Consider the following 12,365-nt stretch of genomic DNA (forward strand, 5'->3'; position numbering starts at 1 on the left):
ACTGTATTACAGCCTGGATCATGTCTTGGTGTTCCCCAAGGCTCCATTGTGGGTCCACTCCATATTATATCTTATACTGATTTGGTGATAAAGGCATAGTGTGATATGAGGCTGTAAAGGCATCAGCATGCTTCAGTTCGGCTGGCGGCTAGTGAACCAAAAGAGTGTTCTCGCATACTCCCTTGAAAAACGAGAAAAAAGCGGCAATAGTACTGTTTGTCAATTTTGACATGCCGTAGCCAGTATACACTTCCTCAAAATAGTCAGAATTAATCTAAGATAACTCAATAAATCTGTCATTCATTTTACATCTAACTAAGATGTTTGGTGCAGTATTTCTCAATGAAAAGATGTGCATGAAAACGAGTCGTCTCTCATTGAGTGACAACCATGGGTGTGTTCGTAAATTTACTCTGGCTATTTACTCCGATTTCAGAGTACTCTTGTCTGAGTGTGCCAGAGCACAGAATAACTGATGAATTTACGATCACGCAACACCTGATGAATATGACCGGTGTCAGTAAACGTCTGCAAAAAAACGGAATTAAATTGTTGCCAGCGGCACAGTTACAGTCACTAACACTCTAGATAACATGAAAACAGCCTAACCAGCTCTGCTAGGGCGAGTAAAATGGTCTCTCATTTGTGTCTGCAAGTACCTAGCAAACTAGCCAACTTTAGCCAGTTAGCTTGGGTGCTTGACTGCCGTTGAGGTCAGAATACTCGGATCAACCCTACTCCTCGGCCAGTGCGTCCAGTGTGCACTCTGAATGCTCCGAGAGCGAAACGCTCTGAATTTACAACAGACAATCTGACAACGCTCTGAATTTACGAATGACCCAGAGCACACTCTGACACAATGGAGGCAATTTACAAACACACCCAAATACTTTATTGAAGAATCCCTACAATTGACCAATCACGGACGAAGGGGCGTAGACTCCGGCTCCCGACCTTCGGCTGTCCTCGAGAAAAAATTTTGTGTGCCGGGAACAGCCGAAAAAAACCTTACCGATGTCCAAAACAAACAAAAACGTCACAAAATGTTGTCATAATATATGCACAAACTCTTCCAAATTGTTTCGGCTGGGAAGCATGCAAACGCCTTAAGGGGGAACTTACAAGAGAAAATGCTGCGCGTCTGAGGTTTTGGCTGAAAGACAAACTGTGGGTTTACACTGTTATCATGAGGTATTCTGGTTATGGTGAGTTCCGCCGTATGGCAAACTGTTTGGTTACATACACTGTACTGCTTCATCACAAATACCCACACAACTATTTTAAAGCTGACATTTTTTGGCTTTTTTCGTCGTTTGGTAAGAAAATAAATTAGCTTGAGAAAGGTGCCCTGTGTTATTATAGAGCTAACAAGATAAGAATGCCTAACTATTTGAGTTGAGATCCACACACAAGAGAACACAACACAAACACAGAGATGACAAAAGATTGGCAGGCTAGGTTAATTATGACGCTGGTTCCATCACTCTGTGGTTCTTCCACAGTTCTGAGCCATTTTGGTTCTGTGACCCAGGTTCTAATCACTGATATCAAGTGTCTGTTCTATTGGTCTGGATTTGCCAAAAACTCTGTACATCTTCTAGGTAAACCTCGGAATCCACATCAGATTTTTTTGTGTGAGATTTGTGTGTGACCAGGTCATATTGTTCATAAGTTATTTGGGTCAAGTTCTTTAGTCCTCCTGGGTTTGGGTGATCTCTGGATTTCTGACATGTGTGTATGTGTGTGTGTGTGTGTGTGTAAGCAGGACATAAGCAAGTGTGGATTGTGTGTGCATTTGAGGAGTACCAAAGTGCTTGTATCATGTCAGGACACTGGATCTCTGAAACACATCCCTAGATTTCTACAGTGCATATCTATTTCTGTAGAGAACAGAAGAAGAATAAACATAAATTACTCAGTATACATATTCACTAAAGTTACCTGATTATACTATAATAAAGAACCTCAATGAAAGGTAATTCAGGGGTCAAGGCTGCTTTGTAGTGTTTGTGTTTAGCATGTGGGAGTTGTGAAAAAAGAATGAATGTTCACAAAACTTGGAAAGTATGCTAAAGACATCAGTAGTTTTATGTCTGCATGCCCACAGGTTTGGTTAGTGGTTGCATGGGCGTGTGGGAGACAGTACAAGTGGTTATGGAGAGTGCAGTGATTTTTGGCTGCTTGAGTGTGTGTCTGTGTGTGACGGAGAGATTGAGGTTAGCCTTTGTGGGGCTTTGAGTGGCTCTACATTGCGTTAAATAGAAAGAAAACATGTATGTGGTTGTATGTGCATGTGTCCATCTGTATCGGTCTATATGTATCGTCAAGAGGGGGAATCAGTGTGTGTGTATGTGTGATTGTAAGTTTTTAACCCAGTATGGATTTTTAACTGTTCCTCTTTCCTTTCACTCAGTTAGCGGGTCCTGGGTCGGCCAAGGGCATGGTGTGTAGTACCTCGTCCAGCAGCTGCAGAGCCCGGTGCAGGTGTACCTCCACCCAACAGGGGGTATGTTTGATGCTCTGCCGGGGGTAGTCGGGCCCCCAGCCCTTCACAAAGCTCAGCCGCAGGATACACAGCCTCCGGAGGTCATCCACACCTATCCCCGCTGCTGCAGAAAGACCTGGAAGAAAGAGGAATTGAGGTATTAGGGATAGGCATTTTAAATGATTTCACAATCCGAATAATATCATATTTTTTCGGATATCCAGATAGTCAAAATACATGTTTAACTTGTTGGGGAATTGCTCGTGCGACTCGGGAGAGAGCCGGTGCGCTGCGCACTGCTTGTTTGGGGAAGGATGGGGAAGCAGCGGAAGAGGAGCAGGGGCCGGTGTGTGTGACAGTCTATGTGTGTGGCATGGAGGGAGAGAAAAAAGTAGCCAAACCGACTCGCGCTAGTTAAGACAAACTTGTCGCTTTATAGGTGAGCTATCATACCATCTGGTAGTGCCTATCTTGACTGCATCAAATCAATGTAAAAATGCTAACTAGCTACAGTAGCAAGGCTAATTTAGTTTTTTTTTGCTGCTCTCCCTGTCATTGTCTACAACAACTCCATTCATATTAAACAACAGCCTACCTGTTGGTTGATCATTGTAGCCTTCTACTTCTCATTTAGACAACTTAATTCCGTAATTGTAATTCCATTTTGCATTGATTACAAATCTCCCACTTCACTTGCTACACATGAAGTCCCTGACAACAAGAACAAGCTACACGTGTATAACCTGTGTAGGCTATGAGGTATTACTTCTTATGGGGTGCACGTCATAAAAACTACATTCAAAAGTTTGTTGTTTTATTACATTTAGAATATAAAATGTAATGGTATATCTTTGTGTTTAGCTGTCATGCCCTGGCCTATAGAACTCTAGCTAGTTTGGTCAGGGTGTGAATATATTCTAGGTTTGTATTTCTATGTTTGGCCGGGTGTGGTTCCCAATCAGAGGCAGCTGTCGCTCGTTGTCTCTGATTGGGGATCATACTTAGGCAGCCAGTGTTCCTGCCTGCGTTGTGGGATTTTGTTATGTTCATGTTTAGGCTTGTGTGTTAGCCTTTGGACCATCACGGTTAAGTTTGTTGTTTTGGTTTTCACACACTGTTGCTGGTATTTTGGCCCATTCCTCCATGCAGATCTCCTCTAGAGCAGTGATGTTTTGGGGCTGTCGCTGGGCAACACAGACTTTCAACTCCCTCCAAAGATTTTCTTTGGGGTTGAGATCTGGAGACTGGCTAGGCCACTCCAGGACCTTGAAATGCTTCTTACGAAGCCACTCCTTCGTTGCCAGGGCGGTGTGTTTGGGATCATTGTTATGCTGAAAGACCCAGCCACGTTTCATCTTCAATGCCCTTGCTGATGGAAGGAGGTTTTCACTCAAAATCTCACGATACATGGCCCCATTCATTCTTTCCTTTACACGGATCAGTCGTCCTTGTCCCTTTGCAGAAAAACAGCCCCAAAGCATGATGTTTCCACCCCCATGCTTCACAGTAGGTATGGTGTTCTTTGGATGCAACTCAGCATTCTTTGTCCTCCAAACACGACGAGTTGAGTTTTTACCAAAAAGTTATATTTTGGTTTCATCTGACCATATGACATTCTCCCAATCCTCTTCTGGATCATCCAAATGCACTCTAGCAAACTTCAGACGGGCCTGGACATGTACTGGCTTAAGCAGGGGGACACGTCTGGCACTGCAGGATTTGAGTCCCTGGCGGCGTAGTTTGTTACTGATGGTAGGCTTTGTTACTTTGGTCCCAGCTCTCTGCAAGTCATTCACTAGGTCCCCCCGTGTGGTTCTGGGATTTTTGCTCACCGTTCTTGTGATCATTTTGACCCCATGGGGGGAGATCTTGCGTGGAGCCCCAGATCAAGGGAGATTATCAGTGGTCTTGTATGTCTTCCATTTCCTAATAATTGCTCCCACAGTTGATTTCTCCAAACCAAGCTGCTTACCTATTGCATATTCAGTCTTCTCAGCCTGGTGCAGGTCTACAATTTTGTTTCTGGTGTCCTTTGACAGCTCTTTGGTCTTGGCCATAGTGGAGTTTGGAGTGTGACTGTTTGAGGTTGTGGACAGGTGTCTTTTATACTGATAACAAGTTCAAACAGGTGCCATTAATACAGGAAACGAGTGGAGGACAGAGGAGCCTCTTAAAGAAGAAGTTACATGTCTGTGAGAGCCAGAAATCTTGTTTGTTTGTAGGTGACCAAATACTTATTTTCCACCATAATTTCCAAATAAATTCATAAAAAATCCTACAATGTGATTTTCTGGATGTGCCTCTCTCATCTTTTTAAGTTGGAGAACTTGCACAATTGGTGGCTGACTAAATACTTTTTTTCCCCACTGTATGGACAGCTTTTCCATATAATTTTATTTGACATTCTGGGACAAAGTAGTGCCCCTATTTAGTCAAATGACAACACATGTCACTCAATTCAGTGCCTCCGAGTTCCATGTATCAAACAGTTATTTCAGTTATATTAAAACCAGGAAAATCTGGAGAGCCTTCTGCAGATTACAGACCCATACATTTAATAAATTGTGACAATAAAATAATAACAAAACTCGTAAGCAACAGAATGGCAAAAGTCTTATCAGACTTGATACACATCTTTTTAAGTGGGAGAACTTGCACAATTGGTGGCTGACTAAATACTTTTTTCCCCCACTTTATATCCCTTTATTACTTTCCAACCCCACCATCCCCTCCCTAATTGGATTAAACTAGTGAACAACAATGCTTAGGCCTCTACTTCATGCTTATACATACTATATACATTTTATGGACACAGTCACTAATTATATTTTGTTTGTTTTTACTCCTGAACTTCCTCCGATCATTTTCATGATGTCCATCTGGTATGCTTCTATATGCCATTTCTTTCTAACTGTGCTCTTTCACAAAAGCTCACAATATATAACCTATATACTTCTATGGACACAGCATGTCTTACACTAGTTATCTTGTTGTTATTAGTTGTTGTTATTAGATCATTTTATTTAATTGAGAAAAAGCCTCATTGTTAAAATAGGGCTATATATTTTTATTTTATTTTAAATGAATCCTCTTTCAAGTAATCGAATACTAAGGTCCATTCAGATATTCAAATATTTGAATAACCGTGCCCATTCCTATGAGGTATAGATTAAAAGAGAAATATGGTGTCCCACAGGGGTCAATACTTGGACCCATTCTCATTCAAAAGAATACCACTTCAACAGAGGCTATAAATTCACAAATTCACAATAGCCAAATTGAACAAAATATGAAAATAAAACACACTAAGGCTGTGCATATCTCATATACTGTACATTGTACTTACTGACTGCAGGGGCAATGCCTCCAACGCTGCCTGGCCCAGGGATGTTGCCTGCCACGGCGGCAGCCTGAGCTGCTGCTGCTGCCTGCGCTGTAGCTGCCTGCTGCTGCATTTGCCTGTGACACTGTCTCAGGTCAAACACCTACAGGGGAGAGAACAGTCTGATGTCAGAACACCTACAGAGAGACATCAGTGTCCAGTCAAACTCCTATAAGGAGAGGTCATCAAGAGGACAAACAACTGCAAAGAGAACAGACAGCGGTAATTGTGTTTCTCACCTTGATGTAGGCGCCGGGGTAGATCTTGTGTACTGCGTCGCCTGGCGCTCTGCCTGCCTCTCTGTCCAGGTAGTAGCTCTGCACGAACACGGCGTGGTCGCTCATACAGCGCATCCACACGTCTCCCTCGCCACGACACTCCAGCTGCACTCCTTTACCTATGTGCAACCTGTGAGAGAGAGGGAGAGATGAAGATGCTGAGTACAAGTGAACATAAGTTGTATTAAAGTGTTATATTTCAGTCAACAAAATAAGTTGCATTTTGCTACAGTGCGTCTTCTGCCACAGGTACAAACAGATAGAGACAAGGCATGGCATGATTATGAATGAGAGATATACACATAAACATAGTTTGCACAAAGGCATAGATATACCAATCAACATTTCTGAGCCAAAACAACAGACACATATAAAGGCATACAAAATAGACATTTGCGGCAAGGTAAGAACTAGCATGCTTATTGATATAGAGATAGCACTAGAGGAGCACAGACCTGGCTCTCTCGCTGGTGTCAGTGCGGTGGACGTTGCTGAGCTGGCCCAAACAGAAGCGGTCACCCCCTGAGGGGTCCACCTAGCCGTCCACCGTCACCACCGGGCAGCTAGCTGGCACCTTGAACATCTCCCCCACCTGGACATCCATCTCAAAGTAGGAGATGGAGCACCAGAACTCTGGCCCTGCACACAGACAATAATGTGGTCAGCAGAGTGTGTGTGTGCGTGCATGCATGCGTTTGCATCTATACATCTATATACAGTGGGGGAAAAAAGTATTTAGTCAGCCACCAATTGTGCAAGTTCTCCAACTTAAAAAGATGAGAGAGGCCTGTAATTTTCATCATAGGTACACGTCAACTATGACAGACAAATTGAGAAAAATAAATCCAGAAAATCACATTGTAGGATTTGTAATGAATTTATTTGCAAATTATGGTGGAAAATAAGTATTTGGTCACCTACAAACAAGCAAGATTTCTGGCTCTCACAGACCTGTAACTTCTTCTTTAAGAGGCTCCTCTGTCCTCCACTCGTTACCTGTATTAATGGCACCTGTTTGAACTTGTTATCAGTATAAAAGACACCTGTCCACAACCTCAAACAGTCACACTCCAAACTCCACTATGGCCAAGACCAAAGAGCTGTCAAAGGACACCAGAAACAAAATTGTAGACCTGCACAAGGCTGGGAAGACTGAATCTGGTCAGATGAAACCAAAATAGAACTTTTTGGTAAAAACTCAACTCGTCGTGTTTGGAGGACAAAGAATGCTGAGTTGCATCCAAAGAACACCATACCTACTGTGAAGCATGGGGGTGGAAACATCATGCTTTGGGGCTGTTTTTCTGCAAAGGGAACAGGACGACTGATCCGTGTAAAGGAAAGAATGAATGGGGCCATGTATCGTGAGATTTTGAGTGAAAACCTCATTCCGTCAGCAAGGGCATTGAAGATAAAACGTGGCTGGGTCTTTCAGCATGACAATGATCCCAAACACACCGCCCGGGCAACGAAGGAGTGGCTTCATAAGAAGCATTTCAAGGTCCTGGAGTGGCCTAGCCAGTCTCCAGATCTCAACCCCATAGAAAATCTTTGGAGGGAGTTGAAAGTCCGTGTTGCCCAGCGACAGCCCCAAAACATCACTGCTCTAGAGGAGATCTGCATAGAGGAATGGGTCAAAATACCAGCAACAATGTGTGAAAACCTTGTGAAGACTTACAGAAAACGTTTGACCTGTATGATTGCCAACAAAGGGTATATAACAAAGAATTGAGAAACTTTTGTTATTGACCAAATACTTATTTTCCACCATAATTTGCAAATAAATTCATAAAAAATCCTACAATGGGATTTTCTGGAGAAAAAAAATCTCATTTTGTCTGTCATAGTTGACGTGTACCTATGATGAAAATTACAGGCCTCTCTCATCTTTTTAAGTGAGAGAACTTGCACAATTGGTGGCTGACTAAATACTTTTTTTCCCCACTGTATACTGTGTATATGTGTTGTCTTACCTGGATGATTGGACACAGGGGGAGGAAAGGAGGCCGAGCCATGATGCAGAGACCCTAAAAGGTGAACAAGGAAACGACACAGGTTACCAAACATACACTATTCCTAACAATATCGGGGAAAAAAGCACCTCAGAAGACATACAGACACACTTTGGGCATACTGTGACTTACTGTAACTGCCTAACTTACAGAAGTGTGTTGGATGGTGGAGAGGAGGCTGTTGGTGGCCACACCCATTCTGTTGTTGGGGTCCTACAGGAGTGTAGGATGCTGTGCTACTGCCTGTCCAAGTTGCTGAATTGCAAAACAATAAATACAAATTAACAACAGGCACAAGCTTAAGCCATCAATCTGGCAAACTACCATTTTGCATTTGTACAAATATTTAGATTTTCTTTTCCACTTTTCAAATACAGTATGAGGATTCATCATGCCGTTGAAATGAATTGTGTATGGCTCCCTGAGTGTGTGTGTGTGTGTGTGTGTGTGTGTGTGTGTGTGTGTGTGTGTGTGTGTGTGTGTGTGTGTGTGTGTGTGTGTGTGTGTGTGTGTGTGTGTGTGTGTGTGTGTGTGTGTGTGCGTGTATGCGTGTATGCGTGTGTGAACCGTATGGCAGTACTAACTGTGGAACGCAGCCTGTTTCTGTGTGTGTTTGGAGCTGTTGTATCCATTCTGACCAGGCGGGGGCTGGGGCGGCTGGGGGTTCTGTGGTGGCCCGTGTGGCAGCCCGTGTGTTGGGGTGGAGGGGGGCGGCGTGTGGGTCATAGGGGTCATGACCTGACCCTGAGGAGAGGCGATCTGTAGGAGCCCCTCACTGTGACCTCCCTGGAGAGGCAGCATAGAGCCGGACACTAGAGAGGAGAGAGAGAGAGACACACACACACACACACACACACACACACACACACACACACACACACATGAAGAGCTACCAGGTTGTTGTCAATATCAATAGGTAGGCAGCAATGGATAAACAAACGTCACATAACAGGATGACGCAGTGACACCCATAGAAACTGAAATAGAACACTTGTGGACATCTTTGGTAACACCTATCTGCCAAACAATCACCTAAGCTTTATTAAAAGATCACCTTAGGGAGCAGCAAAACAGGAGCGGACATTCCATTTTTCTCTATGTATTGGAACTTATTTTTGTCCAGCTCCCATTACTAAGTTGGATGTGCGTAAAACTCACTCGGTCTTACCTGTGGGCGAGAGGGGCATGTTGGGGTAGAGGGTGATCGGAGGAGGGGCGCGCTGCGGTTCCGGCGGGAGATGCAGAGGCGGGAGGGGCTGGCCGTAGTGGTCTGGAGGCTGTAGCTTGAGCGCCCCTGGGTGGGGGTGAGGGTGGGGGTGGTCCGACGGGGACATGCATGGTGGCATATCCATCTGGATACAGTCATGAATGTACTCCTCCTTGATCAGCCTCCCAAGGGGGCCTAGAGGAGAGAGGGCTACCAACAACATGGTATAACATTGTCATTAGTTTCAAGTTTTATTAGTCGTACGGGATACACATGGTATACACCGTCCAACGAAACGCTTACTTGCAGGTTCCTTCTCGACAATGCAACAACAATAAGAAATAATACAATATTAGAATACAAACATAAAATAAATGGCTCAGTAGAAAATAATAAAGATTTTAGCATAAGTATATAAGTATAATATTAACCACCTGTGTGTAATGCATTGTAAATGCATTTATGCAATTATAAACATTAAATGCTTTGTAATGAATACAAGTACATTTTTGCAAGGCAACTATAAAGAATTGATTAATGCAGAAACAGTCTGGCATCCAGGCCAGTGAGACATGGGCATACCACAATAGTACTTTTTTCACACTATTGTGCCAAGCCGAACCGTAAGTTGCTGGCTTGGATATTTTCTTTTCACATTGTCCTTTCCAGCACAGTTCCAGCAACTATGGTGGGTGCTTAACCAGACCAGCACAGTGCAGCTTGGCTTGATGTGGCTAGGCTCTGTAGTATGATAAGGGTATAGGACTGAAGGGAAAGAGGAATGTTTGGAAATCTGACACCATCAACAAAGTAGATGAAGACAAAATAATACTGTTATAATTAACAAGCCTGCAGTAAGTTGGTTAGTACTGTGATAGTGCACTCACCTGTATTTTGGAGACTGAGACCTACTTTGAAAGAGAACAAAAGAAAGGAGGGGCAAAGAAAGAAAGAAAGAAAGAAAGAAAGAAAGAAAGAAAGAAAGAAAGAAAGAAAGAAAGAAAGAAAGAAAGAAAGAAAGAAAGAAAGAAAGAAAGAAAGAAAGAAAGAAAGAAAGAAAGAAAGAAAGAAAGAAAGAAAGAAAGAAAGAAAGAAAGAAAGAAAGAAAGAAAGAAAGAAAGAAAGAAAGAAAGAAAGAAAGAAAGAAAGAAAGAAAGAAAGAAAGAAAAAGAAAGAAAGAAAGAAAAAGAGAACACGAGAGAGAAAATGGGGGGGGGGGGGGTAAATGTCTGCAATTTCACTGCAATGATTGTAATTAATTCAAATTGTGGTGAAGTCAAAATATCATTCACATAAACCAACCTTTTTATGCGAGTAAAGTACAAAAATTCACGACAGGCCTGATGAAAACAGCAAATGTCGGTAAACTTTCCATATGTCGACATAAAAAAAATACGCTATACAAGGTGGGATCTTTTTGTGTCGGTAAAATGAATTATGTGAGAAATGGAGGTGGAAACGCTTTTATGCAAAATATTGATACACTATATGGCCAAAAGTATGTGGACACTCCTTCAAATTAGTGGATTCGGCAATTTCAGCCACACCTGTTGCTCTTATCCATAATAACCTCATCAGGTAGGTAGCCTACCCGCACTGTATCTGCAAGTTGTTGGTTTGACCAGAGTGGGCACATCTGTTATTTTTTTACTAAACCATCAGTAGAATTGAAAATGCGATGGAAACCCATTTAACTTCATCATGCACAGCTTTTTATCCGCAAAAAGTCAATTTGATGGAAACACATCTCTGGTGGGGAACATGCGCATATTGTTTAAGCAGATTTTCGAATATTTGCATGAAAATCTGTTACTGTAATATTTGTAATGTTATGGCAGAAAACACAGCATTTCCAGAACATATCAGAAACACCTGCACCATTAGGCATTAAGCAATATAGGGTGAACTATCCCTTTAAGCTGTTGAACAGACCTACCAATGCCGGGCGAAACCACTCTCTCGTAGTGGTAGGGGTTGACACACACATTGTCATATTTGAGGTCGAAGGCGTACTGGCAGAACTTGACGTGCTTTAGCTCATTTTTGTGTAGGTCTGGCCAGCGCCATAGTCGAGCGTAGATCACATGGGGGAAGCCTTTCCTCCCTGCAACCTGGAGTGAGGGGGAGGGCGGAGAGAGAGAGAGAGTTAGAGATACATGGCCCTATTCAATCAAAACTAGTATATGGGTATAAGTTAAATCTCTTAACTGGGCTAGAAATGTTTTAAAGAGACTGTGCAGTCAAAAACGTGATTTTCCTCTTTTATTTTAAATGATATTTCCACACCATGAGTTTGAAATAACACTCCAAATGTTATTTAGGCCTGGAATTTCAGCCTGTTCAGGTGGAATGGAGTTTTTGGCCCACATCATGAAACAGCAATCTGATCTGATTATTCTGACCAATGACCAATCATCTTTTATTTGCATATGTGTCCTCCTACTTTGAAGGGGTAAATTGGGTAGACTTTAGAGTCTAGAGAATCCTATCCGCCAATCATGGTTGTGTACATAAATATATAAAAATGTGCATCAACATGCCCACACGATCAGACTGAGCATTTCAATTGCAAAAGGAGGCTCAGGGAAATAAATGTTTAATATATTTTGAGTTATTTTCATGAAATAAACACACACAGTGATTTATTAGACATACAGTGATGATTTAAAAATGAAAATAAATAGACTGTATGGGGGCTTTAAAAAATTCAATTTCTTTGTGAAGCTTGCGTTCAATTGCCCCTCCCTGTTAAACATAACAAGCTGATCTGACTGACTTAAGATGAAAACTTCAACCCTGTTACGGTCAACCCTGTTACTTTATTTGGCACTTAATAAGCACTTACTATAGTCATTTATTTATTTAACTTTTTGAAAAGTGTAGGCATCCTGATAAATAAGAACACACCCTTTTCCATTATACCTCAGCACACGGATCAAGAAGGCCACTTTCTAATTTTGAATTGTATATCCCCTCCGGGGCAAATCTGGTGTTGTAGATA

At 42.4% G+C, this 12,365-nt stretch overlaps 1 pseudogene across 1 annotated transcript in view; it reads right to left on the reverse strand.

Moving 5' to 3' along the window:
• Positions 1-2,371: 2,371 nt before the first annotated feature.
• Positions 2,372-12,365, reverse strand: part of LOC311125781 (mothers against decapentaplegic homolog 4-like) — a 28,879-nt pseudogene continuing 18,885 nt past the window's right edge. The window contains exons 2-11 of the transcript in view: positions 11,301-11,475; positions 10,252-10,275; positions 9,326-9,559; positions 8,742-8,969; positions 8,308-8,412; positions 8,119-8,172; positions 6,601-6,784; positions 6,107-6,275; positions 5,832-5,970; positions 2,372-2,621 (exon numbers count right to left, since the gene is read on the reverse strand). The product of the transcript in view is annotated as a mothers against decapentaplegic homolog 4-like (transcript). The remainder of the gene's footprint in view (positions 2,622-5,831; positions 5,971-6,106; positions 6,276-6,600; positions 6,785-8,118; positions 8,173-8,307; positions 8,413-8,741; positions 8,970-9,325; positions 9,560-10,251; positions 10,276-11,300; positions 11,476-12,365) is intronic.

Source organism: Coregonus lavaretus (assembly GCF_964263955.1).
Source record: "Coregonus lavaretus genome assembly, chromosome: 3".
Lineage (NCBI taxonomy): Eukaryota > Metazoa > Chordata > Actinopteri > Salmoniformes > Salmonidae > Coregonus > Coregonus lavaretus.